Source organism: Ambystoma mexicanum, chromosome 2p (genome assembly GCF_040938575.1).
Source record: "Ambystoma mexicanum isolate Mex_15411 chromosome 2p, UKY_AmexF1_1, whole genome shotgun sequence".
In the NCBI taxonomy this organism is placed as follows: Eukaryota; Metazoa; Chordata; class Amphibia; order Caudata; family Ambystomatidae; genus Ambystoma; species Ambystoma mexicanum.
Window position 1 is genome coordinate 15,927,803 of NC_090923.1, and position 25,312 is coordinate 15,953,114.

General features: G+C 52.3%; 1 protein-coding gene across 5 annotated transcripts in view; it reads right to left on the reverse strand.

Annotated features, from left to right (window-relative positions):
- The window catches only part of LOC138566145 (zinc finger protein 282-like), a 275,807-nt gene that overhangs the window by 113,516 nt on the left and 136,979 nt on the right, over positions 1–25,312 (reverse strand). The gene's annotated exons all lie outside the window — the stretch shown is intronic.

The window sequence follows — 25,312 nt, forward strand, 5'->3', positions numbered from 1 at the left end:
TATCTTCTGTTTTATTACTGAGGCTTAGATGTCATGCAATCATTCAGCGCCCATTAGTGTGTTATGCCAATGCATTTCGGACATTGTCCGTCATCAGGGCTCTTGGCGCTCTCACCATCACTTTACACTATTATATATAAATCAACAAATTTGTTAAATAGGCCAAAATAATAATAAACCAAAATGATAATAGTAAAGATAGCAACCATTTGTCATATGTATACATATTCATAACCAAAAATCATTTGAATTTGTAATTCGTGAATATATTCACCGGTTGTTTGTTCCAAAATATATCCATAATACATGCGTTCAAGTAATCAGTTCAGTGCAGCAATATGATCAAATAAGTCAAACCATATAATCAGATGTATCAAAATTAAAACACATTCCATTTTCGCAGGTTTCAATTCCCCGGGTGTATGTCACCATAGATAAACAGAAAAATAATAATAAATACACATGAGTGTCTAAGTCGGGCATTTTGTCCAATTATAACTACTGTTCAATACATGTTGTGTACCTGTTAAGTGGCTGTGCAAGCCTCCCTTCTCTCGTGATACTCCGTAATGCCTCAGTATCGTGTATTCAGGGTTAACCTGTAAAGAGTTATCTTTACATGTCTCCCGTATCTTATCACCCATTTGTTATCACTTATTAGTCCCTGCTTACCTGTGTCAACCATAAGCTCCTCTTAACGTCCCGTGTTGCGAAAACCCACGTCCTCGCTAGACGCTGGTTTTCACTGTTTTGATACTGTTACTAAGCGCGTCGGAAAGTTACTTTCACTTTCTCGTACTTGCCGCGCGCCGGCATTCCTGTCAACATCAGTATGTTAAAGTGACAGTGTGGTTGTTCTTGCATATGCTGCTAATGCAAACCCAATATCCCTAGTCGCTTGTACAATTATGTTACTGGATAACATTCAAATTATATAATCGTATAGACGTCACTTTTACAAAAATCAATTGATTGCGTGGATTACATATTGGATCTCTGTTTGCAAACACATTTCGTGTGTATCAATTGTTATCAAGAGATTATATGTAATTATACAAAAATAATACAAAGATGAGAAACATAAGAGAATTAGTGGAAAATTCCACCAAAATTAATGATTCTAACAACCTGCAGTAGTTCCAGTGTCCAGAAACTGGGGTGAATGAGACAGGAAACAGGTTCCTGCCTTGGGTCCAGCTCAAAAACAGGTTCTGAACGGGAATGTCCCCCCATTATGGACACTGTACATCTTATTCAACATCATCTCACCCTAATGTAGTGTTCAGATCACCGTTACCCTAAACATAATAAATGCCATGAAAGTCTAGACTGTACAAAAACCATTGACTTAACCAAATTCAATACTCAAAGTTCTTGTTGTGTTGTCCTTTGGCTGATCCTCGTTTGTTGTATGTTACAAAAAACATGTGTAGTTTATTTCTTCATTGATTCCGCCAGGCTTCAGTGAGTCCAGTCTGTCTATCCAATAGGACTCTCTGTGATTGAGTTTCTTAGTGACGTCCTCATGTCTGTCTCTTGGTTTGACTACTTCCAGGACTTGAATACCGATTTGGTTGATGTTATGTTTCTTTTCTTCCTAGTGTCTTGCTACTGCGGAATCTTTGTTGTTTGTACGTATATTTGATCTGTGTTCATTCCATCGGAGTCGGCCTGATCTTGTTGATTGTCCCACGTAGTACATACCACATGGGCATTTAATGGCATAGATTATCTTTATTGTGTCACAGGTTGCAAAACTTTTAAGTTAAATGTTTTCTTTTGTGCGAGGGTGATTAATGATGTTCCCATTGGTGATGAAATTACAATTACTGCAATGTAGACATGGGTATGTACCCGTTCTACGTGTTATGGGTTGTTGCATCAAGCCATAACACGTAGAATGGGTACATACCCATGTCTACATTGCAGTAATTGTAATTTCATCACCAAGGGGAACATCATTAATCACCCTTGCACAGGAGAAAAAAATTGAACTTAAACGTTTTGCAACCTGTGACACAATAAAATTAATCTATGCCATTAAATGCCCATGTGGTATGTACTACGTGGGCCAATCAACAAGATCAGGCCGACTCTGATGGAATGAACACAGATCAAATATATGTACAAACAACAAAAATTCCGCAGTAGCAAGACACTGGGAAGAAAAGAAACATAACATCAACCAAATCGGTATTCAAGTCCTGGAAGTAGTCAAACCAAGAGACAGACATGAGGACGTCACTAAGAAACTCAATCACAGAGAGTCCTATTGGATAGACAGACTGGACTCACTGAAGCCTGGCGGAATCAATGAAGAAATAAACTACACATGTTTTTTGTAACATACAACAAACGAGGATCAGCCAAAGGACAACACAACAAGAACTTTGAGTATTGAATTTGGTTAAGTCAATGGTTTTTGTACAGTCTAGACTTTCATGGCATTTATTATGTTTAGGGTAACGGTGATCTGAACACTACATTAGGGTGAGATGATGTTGAACAAGATGTGCAGTGTCCATAATGGGGGACATTCCCGTTCAGAACCTGTTTTTGAGCGCGACCCAAGGCAGGAACCTGTTTCCTGTCTCGTTCACCCCAGTTTGTGGACACTGGAACTACTGCAGGTTGTTAGAATCATTAATTTTGGTGGAATTTTACACTCATTCTCTTATGTTTCTCATCTTTGTATAATTTTTGTATAATTACATATAATCTCTTGATAACAAATGATGCACACGAAATGTGTTTGCAAACAGAGATCCAATATGTAATCCACGCAATCAATTGATTTTTTGTAAAAGTGACGTCTATACAATTATATAATTTGAATGTTATCCAGTAACATAATTGTACAAGCGACTAGGGATATTGGGTTTACATTAGCGGCATATGCAAGAACAACCACACTGTCACTTTAACATACTGATGTTGACAGGAATGCCGGCGCGCGGCAAGTACGAGAAAGTGAAAGTAACTTTCCGACGCGCTTAGTAACAGTATCAAAACAGTGAAAACCAGCGTCTAGCGAGGACGTGGGTTTTCGCAACACGGGACGTTATGAGGAGCTTATGGTTGACACAGGTAAGCAGGGACTAATATGTGATAACAAATGGGTGATTAGATACGGGAGACACATAAAGATAAACACGATGATTCTTTACAGGTTAACCCTGAATACACGATACTGAGGCATTACGGAGTATCACGAGAGAAGGGAGGCTTGCACAGCCACTTAACAGGTACACAACATGTATTGAACAGTAGTTATAATTGGACAAATGCCCGACTTAGACACTCATGTGTATTTATTATTATTTTTCTGTTTATCTATGGTGACATACACCCGGGGAATTGAAACCTGCGAAAATGGTATGTGTTTTAATTTTTATACATCTGATTATATGGTTTGACTTATTTGATCATATTGCTGCACTGAACTGATTACTTGAACGCATGTATTATGGATATATTTTGGAACAAACAACCGGTGAATATAATCACGAATTACAAATTCAAATGATTTTTGGTTCTGAATATGTATACATATGACAAATGGTTGCTATCTTATCAATTGAGTACAGAGTGATAATTTTGGAATTAATATAATTACATTGCAACAGATTTGGAGCAACTCCGTTTGGAGAGCAAGGGGTAGTACACCTAGGACCAGATTCAGTTCTGATTCCTTTGTGTTTATGTTCACTTTTACCCTGTGCCAGGGTTTTAAGGTGGGCCCCAAATATCAAATCGATACTAATTCAATTTAAGAAGAAAATTCTTAGCATTCAGCAGTGCCCACCCTTTCCAATTGAATCAATCCCTTCACAAAGGAAGGGACTATTCAGAGGAGTATTTACTGCATTAGATGTATGTACCCTAGACTTGGATCACATCACCTGGTCTACCTTGGGCTCCCAAGTGAATCCCTTCTGTGACTTAGCATGTGTAATGCAAGTGGTGGTGATGCCATTCATTTGGTCATCGAGTTGAAATGGGTATATATGCATACCCTAAAAAGCTGAGCACTTGTAAGTGATGTGAACAGGAGCTACACAGGCGAAGGATAATGTAGATGTGTACAGTCAGTTCACACACAAAGATGAATGTGTTGACTTTCCCACTGGAAAATAGGTACCTAATGAGGAGCTTCTTAGATAAGCTCCTCATTAGGCGACTATTGTTCATTGAGAAAGTCTTCTTAAATCCTAGGAAAGCCCTGCTGCTGACAACAGATTCAAATGTGAAGCAAATGGAAGGGAACATAAGCAATATCCCATAATGCTAAATGTTCCTGCCATAATTGGCCTCTGAGTGAAGCTGGAGAACGGGATACATCAACTGCACTGTGATGGAGCGCTTCCAAGCATAGGGCATTAAAGTCCCCACCAAACACAATGCGACAAGCCAGATGCTTAGTCAATACTTCATCAAACAGCTCATCGAGTTCCTTAAATATGCTTGCTATCTTCAGTTGAACAGGATTGTGATACAAGGAAATGAAAAGGTAAAAATCGAGGAGGGGATCAGTAACAAAGACTAGCAAAGCTAGAAATGCTGCAGATTTATGGACAACCTGCGTGTTAATATTCAAATTGGTGCTCACACAAATGGCCACTCCACCATGCGGACACCCCCTAACCTCGTTCTGCCAACACTCGATGCACAGTGAAGCCAGGCAGCTAAAGCTTTTGTACCCACATCTTTTCTTGACGTAGGAGTATGTCACATTTTGCCGATGAGGGGGTATTTTTGAACCAAGTGTGTAAGTTCTTACATCCACATGAATTCCAAGACAGAATCGTAAAGTAATGGATTTATTGCTTGTGAATATTGTCCATGGCGGGATTTAAAGTAGAAGCCAGTGATGCCAGCCACGAACAATCCTTACTAATATTTGACATAGAAACAAGCTGGGCAATTACTGCAGTTTTCATCTCGCCCTGGGCATCTAAGACAGGGTTTTTTGGTAAAGGTTGAATGGGAACTGGTAGAGGAGTTTCATTAAAACAGATTGCATCATCGATAGAATCAAAAATAAGGGGGCCAATCCTATCATTTGTAATTCACGTTTATACTGACACACTAAATCTGTTATGATGATGGATTGGACTTTGCACACCATTCGATGGTTACGAATGTGAGGAAGAGTAACCCATTCTATGTCGTCTGAATGCAAAGTGCGCAATGCAGGAATTTTCCTAAATGCCTGCAGAAGGGAAGAGCGATTCAGGCGTTTGGCCTCATATATGACAGGATCAGTCTCCCATCCAATAATGGTAGAGGATGTCACTACGGGCATGACAATAGGTACAGGGCCAACAGGCGACGCTCTTGGCGAGCATGAAGATGGCAGTCCTGACCTATTTGAAGACCCAGGAGTTTTTAATCTTTCCTCTGTAGTTGAAATTGAAGGATGTGCAGAGTGCACGTCCAACTTTTGCGCATTTGAATGCATGCACACTGTTGGAGAGCCAATATTGGTTTGCATGTCAGCTTGCGTGGGCCCCCCATCTTGGGGCGCTTCCCTCTGGCCTTTCCCTCCTTGTGCCACTGTATTATCCACAAGCTTGTAAAAGGCTGATAGGTGTGTTTGCACAGTGCTTAGTGTTTTGTCAATGGAATGTAGCCGAGCAGTAGTAGGGGAGGCTACCAGATTTTTAACCACCCCGAGCTGATGCGGCCGCGCCGCTGGTTTCATCCCCTTATTACCATGCAGGAGAGTACTAGCGCCTTCCGCTTTACTGGGATGTTGCAAGGCTTTTTTGCTATCTGCAGATAATTCCTCGAGAGAGAAACATTGTTTGCTCTGTGGGCAGGCCTGCCCCAAATGGGGGAAATTTCCACTTGGGCGACTTACAGCATTTCTTTTATTTTTTTCATTTTTTTTGTATTTTTGATATTTGGCGCAGCTGCGTTCGAGGCCACTGCAGCTGCTTGCCTATCAGCTTTTCTTTTTAAGGCACGAAAAAAGAGGAGTTTCTCTTTCCGAGAGGCAAAAAGTTGGCCTGCACCAGCATCACCTTTACCCTCTGGGGGAGCATTGACGCTTTGTGTCTCTATTTCAAAGAGCTTCGTAAGAGCCGAGGGGCTGTCCGGATGGAATATTTCACATACCTCCATGTCCACAACCAGCACTGACTGCTCCCCAGCTAGCTCATTTGGATTCTCCTGAATAAAAAATGGCAGTGGTTCTATCTTTTCAGTATTGCTGGTGACCTTCTGACACAGTTGGGCATGAGTAAATATTTGGTTAGGTGTAACATCCAGTGGGGCAGCAACTGTTTGGGCAAACGATTGTGCAAAGGAGTATGCAGTTGGAAGGGCCTCTTGCCGCAAGCCTGTGGGCACCAGTACTTCTGCAAACTCCGTTTGAGTGGCAACAGTAGCAATACCCCCAGGGGCACCCTTCCAAAGCGGATGACCATCACCCTCACGTCTAAGGGTGTCAGTGAAGAGGAATCCGTCCAGTTTATTGATTTTAAGCAAAATTTGAGTTGGCGAAGACTTGTGTATAATCCTGGCCTCTATCCAATAAATTAAGAATTCTTGATAGAACAGGATATGAGGCTTCCAAAGACTGCATGTCCTCAGAGGGATCAAGGAGGTCAAAACCTAAGGGGGGAACAGGAGCCCCCTGACATCGGGGCTGCAAGGTCCTTAACGATGGTTGCACGTGCTGTCGGGGATAAATTAGCAGGCGGCGAAGCTAATATCTGCAATTTAGCATTGCTTTCTCTTTGCAGTGCGTTTGCACATCTGCACTCCTACCCCTGGTCAAGGCAACCGGAGTAGATGGGCCAAAGGAAAGACTCACACGTTTTTCCAAGGCTGCTAGCTCCACCGGAGCCAGAATGGAATTGTCAGATGGTGACGAACTGAGCCCATCACTGTTGCTATTCCCAACTGTAAGAGGCTCATCCATCCTCATGCTGAGAAAACGTTTACGAGCAGAGGACGTCTGAGGGTTTCCTGCAATGGGAAAGCAGATAAAGCTGCATCACTGTGTGCACAAGCAAACGCAAACGCAACTTCGTGGCAGATTAGGTCATTAGAAAGCTCCGCATTTCATCTAGTCGGCAGGCTTAAAACCTGGCCTGCGTGTGCCATGGTGGACCTTTCAGTGATCCTAGGAAGCGGTGCACGTACAACTTTGTTCAGTTTATTAGGACGGGTGCTTTTTGCCACTGGTGTGTGAAGCGACCGGCCACTGCACAAGGAATAGACCATTTGAACGTAGATGCACTAGCAAAAGTTCCACCCCATCCATATAGAAAATACACAACACATCTTAGGTAAAGAAATGACTTACGAACTTATCTTATATGCATTCTCAATCAGCTGCTCCGAGTTGGCACCAACGAAACACTCAGGAACCTCGACCCCAAGTTCAGCCACTTCAACATTGACTGTATCAGAATCCCAGTTGCAAACGCAGTAAAAACTCTGGGAGTCTACGTTGACTCTAAACTATCGATGACTAGACATGTCAATGCCATCGCCTCCGCTGCGGCCTACCATGCAAAACTCATGACCGCAGCCAGACCATTCCTATCCAAAGAAAACTCCATTACCATTGGACAAGCCATCACTGGCTCGAGACTGGATTATTGCAATGCCCTCTTCTTAGGAACTTCTACAAAAAACATGGCTAACTTACAGGTCTTTCAAAATAATGCCCTGCAGGCAGCCTTAGGCATCCCAAAAAGGGAGCAGATCACGGCGGCAAGGAAACAAGCTTACTGGCTTCCAGTCAACGAGAGAGTCATCTTTAAAGCCCTTGCTTTGAGTCGCGAATGCATTCACCAAGCCGCTCCTACTTAGAGAGAGTCCACCCCATTTCCGCAGCCAGACCCACAAGAACGGCACATGCAAACATGGTCACAGGGCCCAAAATCAAGAGAGCCCGAGCTGGTGGCACCAGTTTCCCCGACCGTAGCAGCTATGCAATGGAATGCCTTACCACCCCCACTTTGCAGAGAAATCTCACACTTGCATTCAGAAAAGCTGTAAAAACACTGCTCTTCACTTAATCACTGCCCACACCACAGCGAAATCAAAACCCACACCCACTAGGTAAAGATAGTGTTGGTAGGGTGGGCGGGGGTAGGCTGGGTGGTTGGGCAAAGAGACAGTGGGGTACAGAGGGTAGATGGGGTAGAGAGTGGAGGTAGGGTGGGTGGAGGTTTGAGCGAGAGAGAGAGAGAGTGGAGGTGGAGTGGGTGGGTGGGAGAGAGAGAGTGGAGGTTGGGTGCGTGGGTGGGAGAGAGAGAGAGTGGGGGTGGGGTGGGTGGGTGAGAGAGAGTGGAGGTAGGGTGGGTGGATGGGAGAGAGAGAGAGAGAGAGAGAGTGGAGGTAGGGTGGGTGGGTGGGAGATAGAGAGAGAGAGTGGAGGTAGGGTGGGTGGGTTTTTGGGAGAGAGAGAGAGTGGAGGTAGGGTGGGTGGGTTTTTTGGGAGAGAGAGAGTGGAGGTAGGGTGGGTGGTGGGGGAGAGAGAGTGGAGGTAGGGTGGGTGCGTGGGGGAGAGAGAGTGGAGGTAGGGTGGGTGGTTAGGGGGAGAGAGAGTGGAGGTAGGGTGGGTGGGTGGGGGAGAGGGAGTGGAGGTAGGGTGGGTGGGTGGAGGACAGAGAGTGGAGGTAGGGTGGGTGGGGGAGAGAGAGTGGAGGTAGGATGGGTGGGTGGGGGAGAGAGAGTGGAGGTAGAGTCGGTGGGTGGGGGAGAGAGAGTGGAGGTAGGGTGGGTGGGTGGGGGAGAGAGAGTGGAGGTAAGGTGGGTGGGTGAGAGAGAGTGGAGGTAGGGTGGGTGGGTGGGGGGAGAGAGAGTGGAGGTAGGGTGGCTGGGTGGGGGATAGAGAGTGGAGGTAGGGTGGGTGGGTGGGGGAGAGAGAGAGGAGCTATGGTGGGTGGCGGAGAGAGAGAGAGTGGAGGTAGAGTGGGTGGGTGGGGGAGAGAGAGTGGAGGTAGGGTGGGTGGGTGGTGGAGAGAGAGTGGAGGTAGGGTTGGGGGGTGGGGGAGAGAGTGGAGGTAGGGTGAGTGGGTTGGGGAGAGAGAGTGGAGGCAGGGTGGGTGGGTGGGGGAGAGAGAGTGGAGGTAGGGTGGGTGGGTGGGTGGGAGAGTGGAGGTAGGATGGGTGGGTGGGTGGAAGAGGGAGAGTGGAGGTAGGGTGGGTGGGTGGTTGGGAGAGGGAGAGTGGAGGTAGGGTGGGTGGGTGATTGGGAGAGGGAGAGTGGAGGTAGGGTGGGTGGGTGGGTTTCAGGGAGAGAGAGAGTGGAGGTAGGGTGGTTGGGTGGGAGAGAGAGAGTGGAGGTAGGGTGGGTGGGTGGGAGAGAGAGCGTGGAGGTAGGGTGGGTGGGTGGGGAGAGAGAGTGGAGGTAGGGTGGGTGGGTGGGGGAGAGGATGGAGGTAGGGTGGGTGGGTGGGGGAGAGGGTGGAGGTAGGGTGGGTGGGTGGGGGAGAGAGTGGAGGTAGGGTGGATGGGTGGGGGAGAGAGTGGAGGTAGGGTGGGTTGAGAGAGTGGAGGTAGGGTGGGTGGGTGGGGGAGAGAGTGGAGGTAGGGTGGGTGGGTGGGGGAGAGTGGAGGTAGGGTGGGTGGGGGAGATTGGAGGTAGGGTGGGTGGGGGAGAGTGGAGGTAGGGTGGGTGGTGGGGCAGAGTGGAGGTAGGGGTGGGTGGGGGAGAGTGGAGGTAGGGTAGGAGAGTGGAGGTAGATTGGGTGGGTGAGTGGGGGAGAGTGGAGGTAGGGTGGGTGGGGGAGAGTGGATGTTGGGGTCGAGTGGAGGTAGGGTGGGTGGGTGGGGTCGATTTGAGCTAGGATGGGAGGGGTCGAGTGGAGGTAGGGTGGGTGGGTGGGGAGAGTGGAGGTTTTGGGGGAGAGTGGAGGTAGGGTGGGTGGGTGGCTAGGGTGAGAGTGGAGGTAGGGTGGGTGGGGGAGAGAGAGTGGCGGTAGGGTGGGTGGGTGAGAGAGAGTGGAGGTAGGGTGGGTGGGTGGGGGGGGAGAGAGAGTGGAGGTAGGGTGGGTGGGTGGGGGAGAGAGAGTGGAGGTTTGAGAGAGAGTGGAGGTAGGGTGGGTGGGTGGTTGGGAGAGGGAGAGTGGAGGTAGGGTGGGTGGGTGGGTTTCAGGGAGAGAGAGAGTGGAGGTAGGGTGGTTGGGTGGGAGAGAGAGAGTGGAGGTAGGGTGGGTGGGTGGGAGAGAGAGCGTGGAGGTAGGGTGGGTGGGTGGGGGAGAGAGAGTGGAGGTAGGGTGGGTGGGTGGGGGAGAGGGTGGAGGTAGGGTGGGTGGGTGGTTGGGAGAGGGAGAGTGGAGGTAGGGTGGGTGGGTTTCAGGGAGAGAGAGAGTGGAGGTAGGGTGGTTGGGTGGGAGAGAGAGAGTGGAGGTAGGGTGGGTGGGTGGGAGAGAGAGCGTGGAGGTAGGGTGGGTGGGTGGGGGAGAGAGAGTGGAGGTAGGGTAGGTGGGTGGGGGAGAGGGTGGAGGTAGGGTGGGTGGGTGGGGGAGAGAGTGGAGGTAGGGTGGATGGGTGGGGGAGAGAGTGGAGGTACCGGGTGGGGGAGAGAGTGGAGGTAGGGTTGGAGAGAGTGGAGGTAGGGTGGGTGGGTGAGAGAGTGGAGGTAGGGTGGGTTGGTGGGGGAGAGTGGAGGTAGGGTGGGTGGGGGAGAGTGGAGGTAGGGTGGGTGGGTGGGGCAGAGTGGAGGTAGGGTGGGTGGGGGAGAGTGGAGGTAGGGTAGGAGAGTGGAGGTAGATTGGGTGGGTGAGTGGGGGAGAGTGGAGGTAGGGTGGGTGGGGGAGAGTGGATGTTGGGGTCGAGTGGAGGTAGGGTGGGTGATTGGGGTCGATTTGAGCTAGGATGGGTGGGGTCGAGTGGAGGTAGGGTGGGTGGATGGGGGAGAGTGGAGGTTTTGGGGGAGAGTGGAGGTAGGGTGGGTGGGTGATGGAGAGTGGAGGTAGGGTGGGTGGGTGGCTAGGGTGAGAGTGGAGGTAGGGTGGGTGGGTGGGGGAGAGAGAGTGGCGGTAGGGTGGGTGGGTGAGAGAGAGTGGAGGTAGGGTGGGTGGGTGTTATGGGGAGAGAGAGTGGAGGTAGGGTGGGTGGGTGGGGGAGAGAGAGTGGAGGTAGGGTGGGTGGGTGAGAGAGTGGAGGTAGGGTGGGTGGGTGGCTGGGAGAGAGATTGGAGGTAGGGTGGGTGGGTGGGGGAGAGAGTGGAGGTAGGGTGGGTGGGTGGGGGAGAGAGAGTGGAGGTAGGGTGGGTGGGTAAGTAGGGTGAGAGTGGAGGTAGGGTGGGTGGGTGGTTGAGAGAGAGTGGAGGTAGGGTGGGTGGGTGAGAGAGAGTGGAGGTAGGGTGGGGTGGGTGGTGGGAGAGAGGGTGGAGGTAGGGTGGGTGGGTGGGGGAGAGAGAGTGGAGGTAGGGTGGGTGGGTGAGAGAGAGTGGAGGTAGGGTGGGAGGGTGGGGGGGAGAGAGAGTGGAGGTAGGGTGGGTGGGGGAGAGAGTGGAGGTAGGGTGGGTGGGTGGGGGAGAGAATGGAGGGTGGGTTCATGGGGGGGAGAGTGGAGGTAGGGTGGGTGGGTGAGAGAGTGGAGGTAGGGTGGGTGGGTGGGTGGGGGAGAGTGGAGGTAGGGTGGGTGGGTGTCTAGGGGAGAGCGGAGGTAGGGTGGGTGGTTGGATGGGGGAGAGTGGAGGCTGGGTGGGTGGGTGGGGGAGAGAGAGTGGAGGTAGGGTGGGTGGGTGGGGGAGAGAGAGTGGAGGTAGGGTGGGTGGGTGGGTGGGAGAGAGACTGGAGGTAGGGTGGGTGGTTGATTGGGAGAGGGAGAGTGGAGGTAGGGTGGGTGGGTGTAAGAGGGAGAGTGGAGGTAGGGTGGGTGGGTGGCTCGGGAGATGGAGAGTGGAGGTAGAGTGGGTGGGTGGGTGGGAGAGAGTGGAGGCAGGGTGGGTGGGTGGGAGAGAGAGTGGAGGCAGGGTGGGTGGGTGGGAGAGAGAGAGTGGTGGTAGCGTGGGTGGGTGGGCGAGAGAGCGTGGAGGTTTTTCTGAGAGAGAGTGGAGGTATGGAGAGAGTGGAGGTAGGGTGGGTGGGTGGGGGAGAGAGTGGAGGTAGGGTGGGAGGGTGGGGGAGAGAGTGGAGGTAGGGTGGGTGGGTGGGGGAGAGTGGAGGTAGGGTGGGTGGGTGAGAGAGTGGAGGTAGGGTGGGTGGGTGGGTGGGGGAGAGTGGAGGTAGGGTGGGGGAGAGTGGAGGTAGGATGGGTGTGTGGGTGGGGCAGAGTGGAGGTAGGGTGGGTGGGGGAGAGTGGAGGTAGGGTGGGTGGGCGAGAGAGTGGAGGTAGGGTGGGTGGGTGGGGGAGAGAATGGAGGGTGGGTTCATGGGGGGGAGAGTGGAGGTAGGGTGGGTGGGTGAGAGAGTGGAGGTAGGGTGGGTGGGTGGGTGGGGGAGAGTGGAGGTAGGGTGGGTGGGGGAGAGTTGAGGTAGGGTGGGGGAGAGTGGAGGTAGGGTGGGTGTGTGGGTGGGGCAGAGTGGAGGTAGGGTGGGTGGGGGAGAGTGGAGGTAGGGTGGGTGGGGCAGAGGGGAGGTAGGGTAGGAGAGTGGAGGTTTATGGGGGAGAGTGGTGGTAGGGTGGGTGGGGGAGAGTGGAGGTTGGGGTCGAGTGGAGGTATGGTGGGTGGGTGGGGTCGATTGGAGGTAGGGTGGGTGGGGTCGAGTGGAGGTAGGGTGGGTGGGTGGGGGAGAGTGGAGGTTTTGGTGGAGAGTGGAGGTAGGGTGGGTGCGTGGAGGAGAGTGGAGGTAGGGTGGGTGGGTGGGTAGGGTGAGAGTGGAGGTAGGGTGGGTGGGTGGGGGAGAGTGGAGGTTTTGGGGGAGAGTGGAGGTAGGGTGGGTTGGTTGGTGGGGGGGTAGGGTGAGAGTGGAGGTAGGGTGGGTGGGTGGGGGGGGAGGTGGGGGTGGGGGGGTGAGGGGGTGGGGGAGAGTGGAGGTTTGTGGGGGGAGTGGAGGTAGGGTGGGTGGGTGGGGTGGGGGTGGGGGGAGAGTGGAGGTTGGGGAGAGGGGAGGGAGGGTGGGTGGGGGGGGAGGTGGAGGGAGGGTGGGGGGTGGAGTGGGGGAGAGTGGGAGGTAGGGGGGGTGGGTGGTGGGGGTGGAGGGGTGGGGGGGTGGGGTGGGTGGGGTGAGTGAGGCGGGAGGGTGGGGAGGGGGGGGAGAGTGGAGGTAGGGTGGGTGGGGGAGAGGGGGGGTGGGGGAGAGTGGAGGTAGGGTGGGTGGGTGGGTGAGAGTGGAGGTAGGGTGGGGTGGGTGGCTGAGAGTGGAGGTATGGGTGGAGGTGGAGGTCGGGGTAGGAGGGAGAGGGGGTGGGGGTGGGTGGGTATGAGAGAGAGAGGGGGTGGGTGGGGAGGGAGGACAGTGGGGGGTGGGTGGGTCAGAGAGAGAGACAGTGGGGGTGGGGTGGGTGGGAGAGAGAGAGAGAGTGGGGGTGGGGTGGGTGGGTGGGAGAGAGGGGGGGTGGGGGTGGGTGGGTGGGAGAGAGAGAGTGGAGGTAGGGTGGGTGGGTGGGAGGAGAGAGCGTGGAGGTAGGGTGGGTGGGTGGCTGGGGGAGAGAGAGTGTGGGGGGGGTTGGTTGGTTGAGAGAGAGTGGGGGTGGGGTGGGAGGGGGAGAGGAGGGGGGTGGGTGGGTGGGGTGGGAGAGATGGGGGTGGGGGGTGGGTGGGAGAGAGAGAGTGGGGTGGGGTGGGTGGGGGGGGAGAGAGAGTGGGGGAGGGGTGGGGGGGGGGGAGGAGAGGGGGGGGTGGGGTGGGGGAGAGAGAGTGAGGGGGTGGGTGGAGGGGTCGGGGGAGAGAGTAGTGGGGGGGTGGGGGGGGGGAGTGGATGGGTGGGGGAGAGAGATATTGGGGATGGGTGGGGGAGAGAGAGTGGGGGTGGGTGGGTGGGGGAGAGAGAGTGAGGGTGGGTGGGTGGGAGAGAGAGTGGGGGTGGGTGGGTGGGTCTGTGGTCGAGAGTGGGGGTAGGGTGGGTGGGTGGGAGAGAGAGTGGAGGTGGGGTGGGTGGGTGGGAGAGGGAGTGGAGGTGGGGTGGGTGGGTGGGAGAGGGAGAGAGAGTGGAGGTGGGGTGGGTGGGTGGGAGAGGGAGAGAGAGTGGAGGTAGGGTGGGTGGGTGGGCGAGGGAGAGAGAGTGGAGGTATAGAGAGAGAGTGGAGGTAGGGTGGGTGGGTGTGAGAGAGAGTGGAGGTATAGAGAGAGAGTGGAGGTAGGGTGGGTGGGGGGAGGGAGAGAGTGGAGGTAGGGTGGTTGGGTGGGAGGGAGAGAGTGGAGGTAGGGTGGGTGGGAGGGAGAGAGTAGAGGTAGGGTGGGTGGGTGAGAGTGGAGGTAGGGTGGGTGGGAGGGAGAGAGTAGAGGTAGGGTGGGTGGGTGAGAGTGGAGGTAGGGTGGGTGGAAGGGAGAGAGTAGAGGTAGGGTGGGTGGGTGGGTGAGAGTGGAGGTAGGGTGGGTGGGGGAGAGTGGAGGTAGGGTGGGTGGGTGAGAGTGGCGGTAGGGTCGGTGGGTGGTGGAGAGTGGAGGTAGGGTGGGTGGATGGTTGGCGGAGAGTGGAGGTTGGGTGGGTGGGGGAGAGTGGAGGTTTTGGGGGAGAGTGAAGGTAGGGTGGGTGGGTGGGGGAGAGTGGAGGTAGGGTGGGTGGGTGGGGGAGAGAGAGTGGAGGTAGGGTGGGTGTGTGGCTGAGAGTGGAGGTATGGGTGAGAGTGGAGGTACGGGTAGGAGAGAGAGGGGGTGGGGTGGGTGGGTATGAGAGAGAGAGGGGGTGGGGTGGGAGAGAGAGACAGTGGGAGTGGTGTGGGTGGGTCAGAGAGAGAGACAGTTGGGGTGGGGTGGGTGGGAGAGAGAGAGAGTGGGGGTGGGGTGGGTGGGTGGGAGAGAGAGTGGGGGTGGGGTGGGTGGGTGGGAGAGAGAGTGGGGGTGGGGTGGGTGGGTGGGAGAGAGAGTGGGGGTGGGGTGGGTGGTTGGGAGAGAGTGGAGGTAGGGTGGGTGGGTGGGAGAGAGAGCGTGGAGGTAGGGTGGGTGGGTGGGTGGTGGCGAGAGAGTGTGGGGGTGGGTTGGTTGGTTGAGAGAGAGTGGGGGTGGGGTGGGAGGGTGGGAGAGAGAGTCGGGGTTGGGTGGGTGGGTGGTAGAGAGAGAGTGGGGGTGGGGTGGGTGGGTGGGAGAGAGAGAGTGGGGGTGGGTGGATGGGTGGGGGAGAGAGAGATTGGGGATGGGTGGGGGAGAGAGAGTGGGGGTGGGTGGGTGGGTGAGGGAGAGAGAGTGAGGGTGGGTGGGAGAGAGAGTGGTTGGTCGAGAGTGGGGGTAGGGTGGGTGGGTGGGAGAGAGAGTGGAGGTGGGGTGGGTGGGTTCTAGAGGGAGAGAGAGTGGAGGTAGGGTGGGTGGGTGGGCGAGGGAGAGAGAGTGGAGGTATAGAGAGAGAGTGGAGGTAGGGTGGGTGGGTGTGAGAGAGAGTGGAGGTATAGAGAGAGAGTGGAGGTAGGGTGGGTGGGGGGGAGGGAGAGAGTGGAGGTAGGGTGGTTGGGTGGGAGGGAGAGAGTGGAGGTAGGGTGGGTGGGAGGGAGAGAGTGGAGGTAGGGTGGGTGGGAGGGAGAGAGTAGAGGTAGGGTGGGTGGGTGAGAGTGGAGGTAGGGTGGGTGGGAGGGAGAGAGTAGAGGTAGGGTGGGTGGGTGAGAGTGGAGGTAGGGTGGGTGGGAGGGAGAGAGTAGAGGTAGGGTGGGTGGGTGGGAGAGAGTGGAGGTAGGGTGGGTGGGGGAGAGTGGAGGTAGGGTGGGTGGGTGAGAGTGGCGGTAGGGTCGGTGGGTGGTGGAGAGTGGAGGTAGGGTGGGTGGATGGTTGGCGGAGAGTGGAGGTTGGGTGGGTGGGAGAGAGTGGAGGTTTTGGGGAGAGTGGAGGTAGGGTGGGTGGGTGGGGGAGAGTGGAGGTAGGGTGGGTGGGTGGGGGAGAGAGAGTGGAGGTAGGGTTGGTGGGTGGTGGGACAGTGGAGATTTTGGGGGATAGTGGAGGTAGGGTCGGTGGGTGATTGGGGGAGAGTGGAGGTATATGGGTGGGGGAGAGTGGAGGTAGGGTGGGTGGGTGGATGGGGGAGAGTGAAGGTACAGTGGGTTGGTGGGGGAGAGTGGAGGTTTGAGAGTGGAGTAGGGTGGGTGGGTGGATGAGAGTGGAGGTAGGGTGGGTGGGTGGGTGAGAGTGGTGGTAGGGTGGGTGGATGAGAGTGGAGGTAGGGTGGGAGGGTGGGTGGTTGAGAGTGGAGGTAGGGTGGGTGTGTGAGAGTGGAGGTATGGTGGGTGGGTGGGGGAGAGTGGAGGTAGGGTGGGTGGGGAAGAATGGAGGTAGAGTGAGTGGAGGTATTGGGGGAGAGTGGAGGTAGGGTGGGTGGGAGGTTGGGGAGAGTGGAGGTTTTTGGGGGAGAGTGGAGGTAGGGTGGGTGGGTGCTTGGGGGAGAGTGGAGGTAGGGTGGGTTGGAGAGTAGAGGTAGGGTGGGTGGGTGGGGGAGAGTGGAGGTAGGGAGAGTGGAGGTTGGAGAGAGTGGAGGTAGGGTGGGTGGGTGATGGAGAGTGGAGGTAGGGTGGGTGGGGAGAGTGGAGTTAGGGTGCGTGGGTGGGTGAGAGTGGAGGTAGGGTGGGTGGGGGAGAGTGGAGGTAGGGTGGGTTGGTGGATTTTTCGGATAGTGGAGGTAGGGTGGGTGGGTGATCGGGGAGAATGGAGGTAGGGTTGGTGGGTGGGTGGGGGAGAGTGGAGGTAGGGTGGGGGAGAGTGGAGGTAGGCTGGGTGGGTGGGGGAGTGTAGGGGTAGGGTGGGTGGGTGGGTGGTTGGAGGAGAGTGGAGGTAAGGTGGGTGGGAGGGGGTAGTGTGAGAAACCAGAGGGTATCTCACCCACTAGCCACCCTCTCTCTCTCTCTCAGGTGGGCAGGATACAGCCATCGCCTTTGGATCCAGAACCTGGGGGTGGGCCAGTGTGGTAGGATCACCTGGATGAGGGGTCTTTCGGCAGTGTGGGTGAGGCCGCTGTGGTGAGACCCAGTATACCCCCTATTTTGTTTATCCAACCCATCCTTTGTTTTAGGATGCTGTGAGGTCCCAACTCCGCCTAGCCTTTTTTACACAAACACTGGACTGAGGAAGAGGATGACTGAGAGGAACAACATTCACTTACACATGTCGTACTGAACATGTACCGCTAATCAGGTCAGGCAAAGTCAGCCACTTGATGCTAAGTGCATAAACCTGATACCAATTAGCTCTCCTCACACGAATCGAAGACAGCACCCAAAGACACATCATTCTGAGCAAGGGGTAACACGAGTACGAGCAGGGCTTTTGGATGATGGCAAACCTACTGGAGCAGAATGACTGACCGAGGGACAGGAGCCGCGGGCCGGAAAACTCCAGAGTACCTAACTGGAGGTTGTTGTCTCCGACAGGCCGCGGAAGACATGTGGAGAAGGCCAGATCCCACAAGTGGAGATTGCATGGTGTTCCAAGGACCCACGACCATCTCTCGTGAACGCCAGAGTTGAGGGGGTGAGGTCAATCCTGTGGTACTAACCTTGACTCATGAATCATGACTTGTAAAAACCAAGAAGAAACGCACAGTCGGTGAGTTGGCAAAGCGACCTGAAAGACTGGTGTGTGTTAAAAGTGGAGGCTGTGCACATGTGAATGAAACGCGAGGAAAGGCAGACCTGTGAAGGAACTTTGAAGTAAAAGGCGTTTGGGAAGACAGCGATACGAAGTAACTGAAGTGCTCCGGTGAAAGGAAGTTGCTCACTCGAAAGTCTCAGTGAAAAGTAAATTGTTTAACGTGATAAAGTGTATGAACTGCAAAAGTGAAATAAAGACGTTAACGCCCAGAGAACGGGGAAAGTGAAAGTTGAACTGTGAACATTTAGTCGAAGTGGTCCTGCTGTGGTCTGTGAAGAAAACCACGCACATTCGAAAGTCTTCGACATCTGAAAGGGGTCCCTCCCCGACAGGGAGACCTGAAGTGAGATAAGCTTGGGGATGGGAGCCCCTTGCTTGTTTGTGTTGAACTTTGTTTTGAGTGGTCTGAGCCCGAGAGAGGGGGACCTTTGTGAACTGTCTGATGAAACATAATTTTTGAAGTTAAAGAAAAGAGACTTAAACGTGGAGGTCCAAACAGGCCTCGATCCACATGTAGGAACTGTTTATTGTGTTAGAAGCTGAGCCAGAGTGTGACATCCTACTGTGAGAAACCAAAGGCGTTTCTCCCAAGTTATTCCCGGGGATCCTTTGTTCAGGTGGCTGGGGGAGGGCCATCGCTCTTGGATCCCAACCCTGAGGGCGGACGAGCAAGGGAGGATCACCTGGGCAGGGGGTCCTTGGAGACTGAGAGAGGAGCAGCCTTTGGTGAGATGCGGTATCCAATTTTTTCTGGTGCACCCATACCCGATATGCCAGCAGTCTTTATGGGATATGACTACCAAAATCCCATCCCCCAGTACTTTTCCTTATGGAAAAGAAGCAGAAAACAAGAGGGGAACTCAAGATTATCTCTAAACCCCAATATAAATACTGACGGTCATTCTTTTCCAAGTTCCACTGACTATTCTTTCCCAAACTCCCAAAACACTACTTTTCCCACAATACCCCCTATTCATTTCACAAACCCTATAAATCTCACCTTTCTTAGTTAACCAACCATTCCATTTCATATGATATCTTTTTCCCATCCTACCCCGTAGGATATCTAGAAACTCTACCCCCCTCCTTTTCCAACAAGAACACTTTCTTACACTGTGACAAACAACAGACTAATACTAAACTGTTTTCCGGGCATGTCCCAACCCAAGGGCCAGGCAGAGTTAGGCAATTACCAATAATTACACAGACCTGACTGCCCTTTACCCTCCCCACAGGGATAAAAGGCAGAGCACGAGAGCGCACAACGAGCAAGGACGAATGCACAAGCCTACAGCTATATCGGACCGGCAGTTCAAACAGAGGAGAAAGGCCGCGAGACCTGGAAGGACGACGAATGGGCAACTACCTTTGCCCTTTTCAACAGAAACCTGCAAAGCCTCAGAGAGGGAAATCATAAAACCGGGAGTTACAGCTGGCTTGTGGAGGAACAGATGTCAACGGTGCACAGGGGTCTTCATACAGGCGGGGAGGCATGCTGACTACCGTGGTACCGTCTTTGACTGCAGAGGCAAGACAAGCCGACGGGTTCAACACAGCCGGTGAGTCGGAGGAAGCTGATAGCAAACCGACATGTGTTGATCCCAATGTTGCAAGTGGCAAAATTAGATGAACGCAGGAATATGAAACAAAGAACTTGTGTGTGTTTGAACTTTTGTGAAAGCCCAGAGAAGGGATAGCTGCAGAGTGGTCAGGCGCTGCAGAGGTGCTCAGTCGAAGGACTCTCGCTGGCCCCTTTTGTTTTGAAAACTACAAGTACTCGAAGGCCCTAGGAAAGGGCAGCGTGAGATGTCAGAGTGGTCCTACAAAGGTCACCTCAAATCCTTTGTACAATCGAAAGTCTCTGACCCATGGCCGAGAGAAAGCTAGGCCAAGGGAACCCTGCTTTCTGAAAAGATTGTGAACTGTGAAATAAGGAAAGTGTGAACCCGACAGAGGGATGCCAAAAAAAGCTAGGAGAAGGGAACCAACGCTTTTTGATGAAATTGAGCAAATCATCAACTCTGTGAAAGATGGCTATGTGAACCCGACGGAGGGTTGTTAAGGTGAAAGCTTCTGAGAGTGAAGCCTGCATTGAGATAAAGCAGAGTAAACTGTATATTTGGCAAAAATGAACCCAGCTGAGTTATGCCTTTGAGTTTGGGTGAAGAGTAATCCACCCGGGAACATTGTGTCGATGTAAGTGAAGCCAGTTGCGGATTGTCCACAGTGGTGTTCGTTTAAAAAGACATTAAGGCTCCTGAATGTTATGAATTGTATTTGAAAGGCTGTAGTGAACCCGACAGAGGGAGGCCCATTTTGCAAGGAGGTTCCGAGCCCGGCGGAGGGAGATCCTAGGGGTGGAGAGCAATCGCCCAGGTGCAAGACCACAGAAGGAAATAAGGACATTTTGTTTGTTTGTTGTTTTGAACCCGCAGGCCTTGTAAGGCAAGAGACTTACAGGAAAGAGACTTAGCCCCTGAAGGTTGTGGCATTGTTGAACCAAACCTATGAGCCTTGTGATGGAGAGACCCAGGAGTGTGCTGTGCTCAGGAGTTCCACCTTGTCACGTTCTTGAAATGTGGGGAAGGGAGACCAAGCCATACCATCCTGAATTATCATTATGAGAACACTTCTTTCTTTTATGGTGAACATTATCCCACACTCTTTTTGTAACTTAGTGGTAAGGATTAGCAATACGTTTTTTTGAGTATTTTCCCTTTTCATTTGACAAGACGCTACTAGGACTGCCTTATTATTATTTGATGGTCGTAGCTTGCTCCCATCTTAGCTTTAGGTTTAGATTAGGCTTTTTTCTCACCCCTGCATACAATTTAATAAACACCCTTGATCACTTGTGTCTGTCTTTACTGTTGTCACTATGAGTTCCTTACGCTGCCTACAGGGACCGCCTTCCTCCGTGAGATCCAACGTGGAGAGGAGAGCTGATTCAGCCACATTCTGTACAAGACATAGGGCAGGCATAAGGTTTTGTTAGCATAGGCCATTTCGATTGGACGGACTCCACTAGGACTGCATTACTTATTATTTGATGGTAAAGCCTACTCCCATCTTAGCTATAGGGCAAAGTAGGGGTTTTTCCAACCCCAAAAATTTCAATAAATGTTTTACAAATTGTACCCATTGTGTCAGTGTCATACTTGTGATACCATGTCTTCCCTACAGTAGAGAGAGAGGAGGTAGGGTGGGTGACTTAGAGCAAATGGGGGTTAGGTTGGTGGGTGGGGGTAGACAGAGTGGGGGAAGGGTGGGTGGAGTCAAAGAGAGTGGAAGTAGAGTGAGTGGGTGTCAGCAAAGAGTGGAGGTAGGGTGGAGGTACAGAGTGGAAGAGGGGTAGATGGGTGGGGGTAGAGACAGTGGATGTGGGTGGGGTAGAGAGAGTAGAGGTAGCATGGGTGGGGATAGAGGGGGTGGATGGGGTTAGAGAGATTGTAGGCATGTTGGGTGGGGGTAGAGAGATTAAAGGTAGGGTGTGTGGGTGTAGAGACAGTGGGGGTAGATACAGGCAATGGGGGTTAGGGTGAGTGGGTGGGTTTAGAGGTCAGGGGTGTGGTGGGTGGTTGTAGAGAGAGTGGGGATAGGGTGGGAGAGTGAGTAGGGTGGGTGGGGTTAGAGAGATTGGGGTTCAGTAGGTGGGGGTAGAGAGAGTGGGGTTGGGGTGGGTGGGTTGATGTAAAGAGAGTGGGGGTATGTGAATCTTAATGTTAATGTTAAAGGTATTTATATAGCACACCGTCACCAACAGAGTTGGTCTCCAGGCGCTCAGGCGGATCTGTAAACAAAGAGGTGGGTTTGGGTTAATGGATAAAGAGGGCGTAGGAAATTGAGAAGGTGGTGTACTGTAGGCAGCTTCATTTCGGGCTTTTCTTGCGCTGAGCTTGGGTGTGAATATAGGATCGAAGTGAGTACTCGTGTGCTGTTGTTGCGATCTATATTTTGATTGTTTGTTGTTGCGCTGTGGTGATGTGTTTGCAGTTTGCTGTGAGAGAAGTGGTTGTGTGGGCTTTTGTGTGAGTTATATGCGCAGAAATTTGAGATTTTGGTTAGTGGGTTGTCTCTTAATCCTTGTAGTTTTGTTTTATGTATCCGGTTGTCATACTTGGTAGGTATATTATTTCACTTTCTTTCCTGACTGTCTAGTTTCTAGGGAGATGACGTGGCTGGATCCAAGCAAAGTTATTTGAGCTTAGTGCACCCGGTTGGGCGATCAATCTCCCCTAGTTCGATAGTGGTGTTGTATTATCATTCACCTGCTCCTTGCTGTCAGTAGTCCATTGGTAGGTATATTCTTTCTCTTCCCTTTCTGGACTGTCTAGTTTCTGTGGCAATGGCGAGGCTAGTCCCCAGCTAAGTTGTTGAGCTTAGTACCCCAGAGGGGGTGAGTATTATCCCTACTCAGTTAGTGGTGTTATATTATCATTCGCCGCTCTTTCCTATCTATTTACGGTCGGCGGTCCATTGCTGCCTGTGATTACAAAGTGAAATGTTTCTTTTAAAAACTTTTCTTTATTGGCATGATGAGAGAACAGACAATCAACAGAGTGCACGAGATATACACAGATGCAGTTACATGAATGCTTATATGGTCTACGGGGAATACACATGTACGTAGACTTTCAGTTTTTACAGTTCAGTGAGTCACAGTAATGGTCTAGCTCACATCCTCAGGAGGGGGGATGATAGTAGTTCTAGGTCCTCCTTGCTGATCAGATAGCTACAAAATTCAGTCCATACATTCTTGGAGCGAGAGGGCTGCGGGAGGGTATTGATGTAATCCTCCTCACACGTTTGAGTCCAGGTGAGGGCCCTCAGCCACATCTCAAAAGAAGGGGGGGAACGGTGCTTCCAACATTGTAATATGCATTTTTTGGCCACCATGGTGGCCACATTAAAAAACCTGGACACTTTTCTCAATTCGGGCTCGTCCCACAGGCCGAACAGTACAGCTAATGGGTCAGGGGGTGGTATGGGACGCTGTTATTTCAGAGAGAGCGTCTGTTATGGCTTTCCAGTACGGGCCTAGTGCACCGCAAGTCCAAAACATATGTATGTGATCCGCCTCTGTAGATTTGCACCTGGGACAAGTGTGAGCCTGGCTGTTTGCGAATCTATCCAGTCTGTGCGGTGTGTAATATAATCGGTTCAGGAACTTGTATTGTATACATCTATATCTGGCGTTTAAGGAAGTGGTGCGGGTGTGTATGCACATTTTCCTCCACATTACATCAGTGATGGGCAGGCCTAGCTCACCGCTCCACATGTCGCATGCCGTCTGTTGCACATCCTTAGGGTTGGCCATCAGCATTTTGGAGAGCGAGGATATTATCCCTTTGGCCCCGGACGAGTTGGTTATATAGTGGATCTCAGGCGAATATCGGGGTTCGTCGGGGTATGAGGGCCACCAGGCATGGACCACTGCTCTCAATCTGAAGTATTGTAAGAGTTCCAGCACAGAGCCAGAGTGACCGGGGCACCATGTCTGCGGGGTGATAAACTTCCCTTCACGGTATAAGTCAGTCAGGGCTCGGTATCCCAAGTCATACAAGTGTTTCATTAGGAGTTTGTCGTGTGTGGGGCTGAGGCCTGGGAACTGCCAAATGGGCAGCCATTTGTAGTACGGGTGGTGGCCAGGTTGTGTGTGTAGTATTCGTTTCCAAGCCATGGCTGTTGCCGCTACGGGGTCAGCTGGGGCGTCAGAATGAAATGTATGATGGAGTATGAGAGAGAGGGTGTTAATCCCTTCACTTGCTAGTTTTTCGAGTTTCACCTGTGGGGGAGGATCGGTGAATGGTTACCAGTGTGTAGTGTGTTGGGCTTGCGCAGCGGTCCAGTATTTAGCGAAGTCCGGGGCAGTGAAGCCCCCATTCTCCTATGGAAGAGTATATGTTGCCACTTCTTACGAACCGGGCCAGAGTGCCACAAAAATTGGGCGCATGCAGTGTGTAGGTCCTTGAAGTATCGTTTCCCGGGCCAGACCGGCACATTAACGAAAACGTAGAGCAGCCTAGGGACAATTATCATTTTGATTAAGGACAGTCTGCCAGATAATGAGAGCGGGAGGTTGCGCCATTTCGACATTTGGGCCTCTGCAAGCTGCGCCGTTGCCACGTAATTGTCGGCCAATAGTGAAGATTTAGTGAGGGATACCTGGACCCCAAGATATCTGATGCCCTTAGGTGACCAGCGGAGGGGGAATTTGCATGCTAGTTGAGAAGTGGTCGGTGTGAGCGGGAAGATTTCAGATTTGCTATAGTTTATGGTGAAGCCCAAAAATGTGCCGATTTTTGTTATGTCCCGTATAATCGGGTCCAAGTGGACAGCCGGGTCTCTGATGTAGAGGAGTACATCATCTGCGTACAGTGAGATGATCTCCGGGGTGTCACGCAGACGTATGCCTTTAGGTATGTGTTTGTCTCTGACATTGTCTGCCATGGGTTCAATAGCGAGTGCGAAAAGTATCGGGGAGAAATGGCAGCCTTGGCGGGTGCCCCTATGGAGGGCAAAGGGGGGCAGAGACCCTGGCATTGCCAAGGACTCTGGCCACGGGGTTTGTGTAGAGCAGTTTGATATATGATATCATGCGTGGGCCAATTCCAATTTTGTGGAGTACAGCCCACAGGTATTGCCATGACACCATGTCAAATGACTTCTGGGCATCGAGGGTGACCGCTACGGCGCTTGTGTTGGGGTCAATTCTGGACATGACATTAAATAACCTGCGGATATTGAGGGCTGTGGATCTGCCGGGTACGAAGCCGCTCTGGTCAGGTTGAACTAAGTGGGTCATAATGGGGAGGAATCTATTCACAATAATCTTAGCAAATATTTTCATGTCAGTGTTAATTAGAGACAGGGGTCTGTAGGAGCCACATTCGTCCAGCGGTTTGCCTGGCTTTGGAAGCACAGTTATGAGCGCCTCGTGCATGGATTGGTGTAGGGTGTTCAACCTAAGTGATTCGTTCCACACCTCTAGGAGTCTGGGTGCCAGAACGGCTATATGCTCTGGATAAAACTCCGAAGTGAGACCGTCTGGGCCTGGTGCCTTGCCCTTCGTACAGTTCGAGATGGCTGTGGTTATCTCGTCGAGGGCGAATGGAACATCAAGCTGGTCGCTGGTCGCGCGGGAGAGGAGGGTCATGGGGATTTGGTCTAGGAGAACGTCTGTGTCTTGTGGGCTGTGTTCTTGCTGGGGCCGTATAGAGTTGTGTAGAACGTGGTGAATGCCTCGAGGATGCCTTGGTCGGACCAGCACAGGGTGCCCCCTGCGTCTTTGATGCAGTCAATGCGGGTCCTGCCACCCTCTACACTTGCTAGACTGGATAGTGTCCTCCCCGGTCTGTCCCTCTCCCTGTATTTCCTGGCTGCTACGGGACAGGCGTGGTATTGTATCTCCCTCTGGGCATGGGTCTCAAATGTTTCCAATTCCGCTCTAATCTGTGCCAGCGTGGTCAGGGAAGGTGCAGAGGTGTATTCCCTCTCAAGCTCTTTTAGCTTCGCTTCAGATCTCTGCAGGCTATTTTTAATGACTTTGAGGACCCTGGCTTCTCTAGAGATGCACATCCCCCCGATGTAGACCTTGAATGCCTCCCAGCGGACCCCATCAGATGTATCGTGTCTGTTGTTGCAGTCAAAGAAGGTGTTGATGTCAGCCAA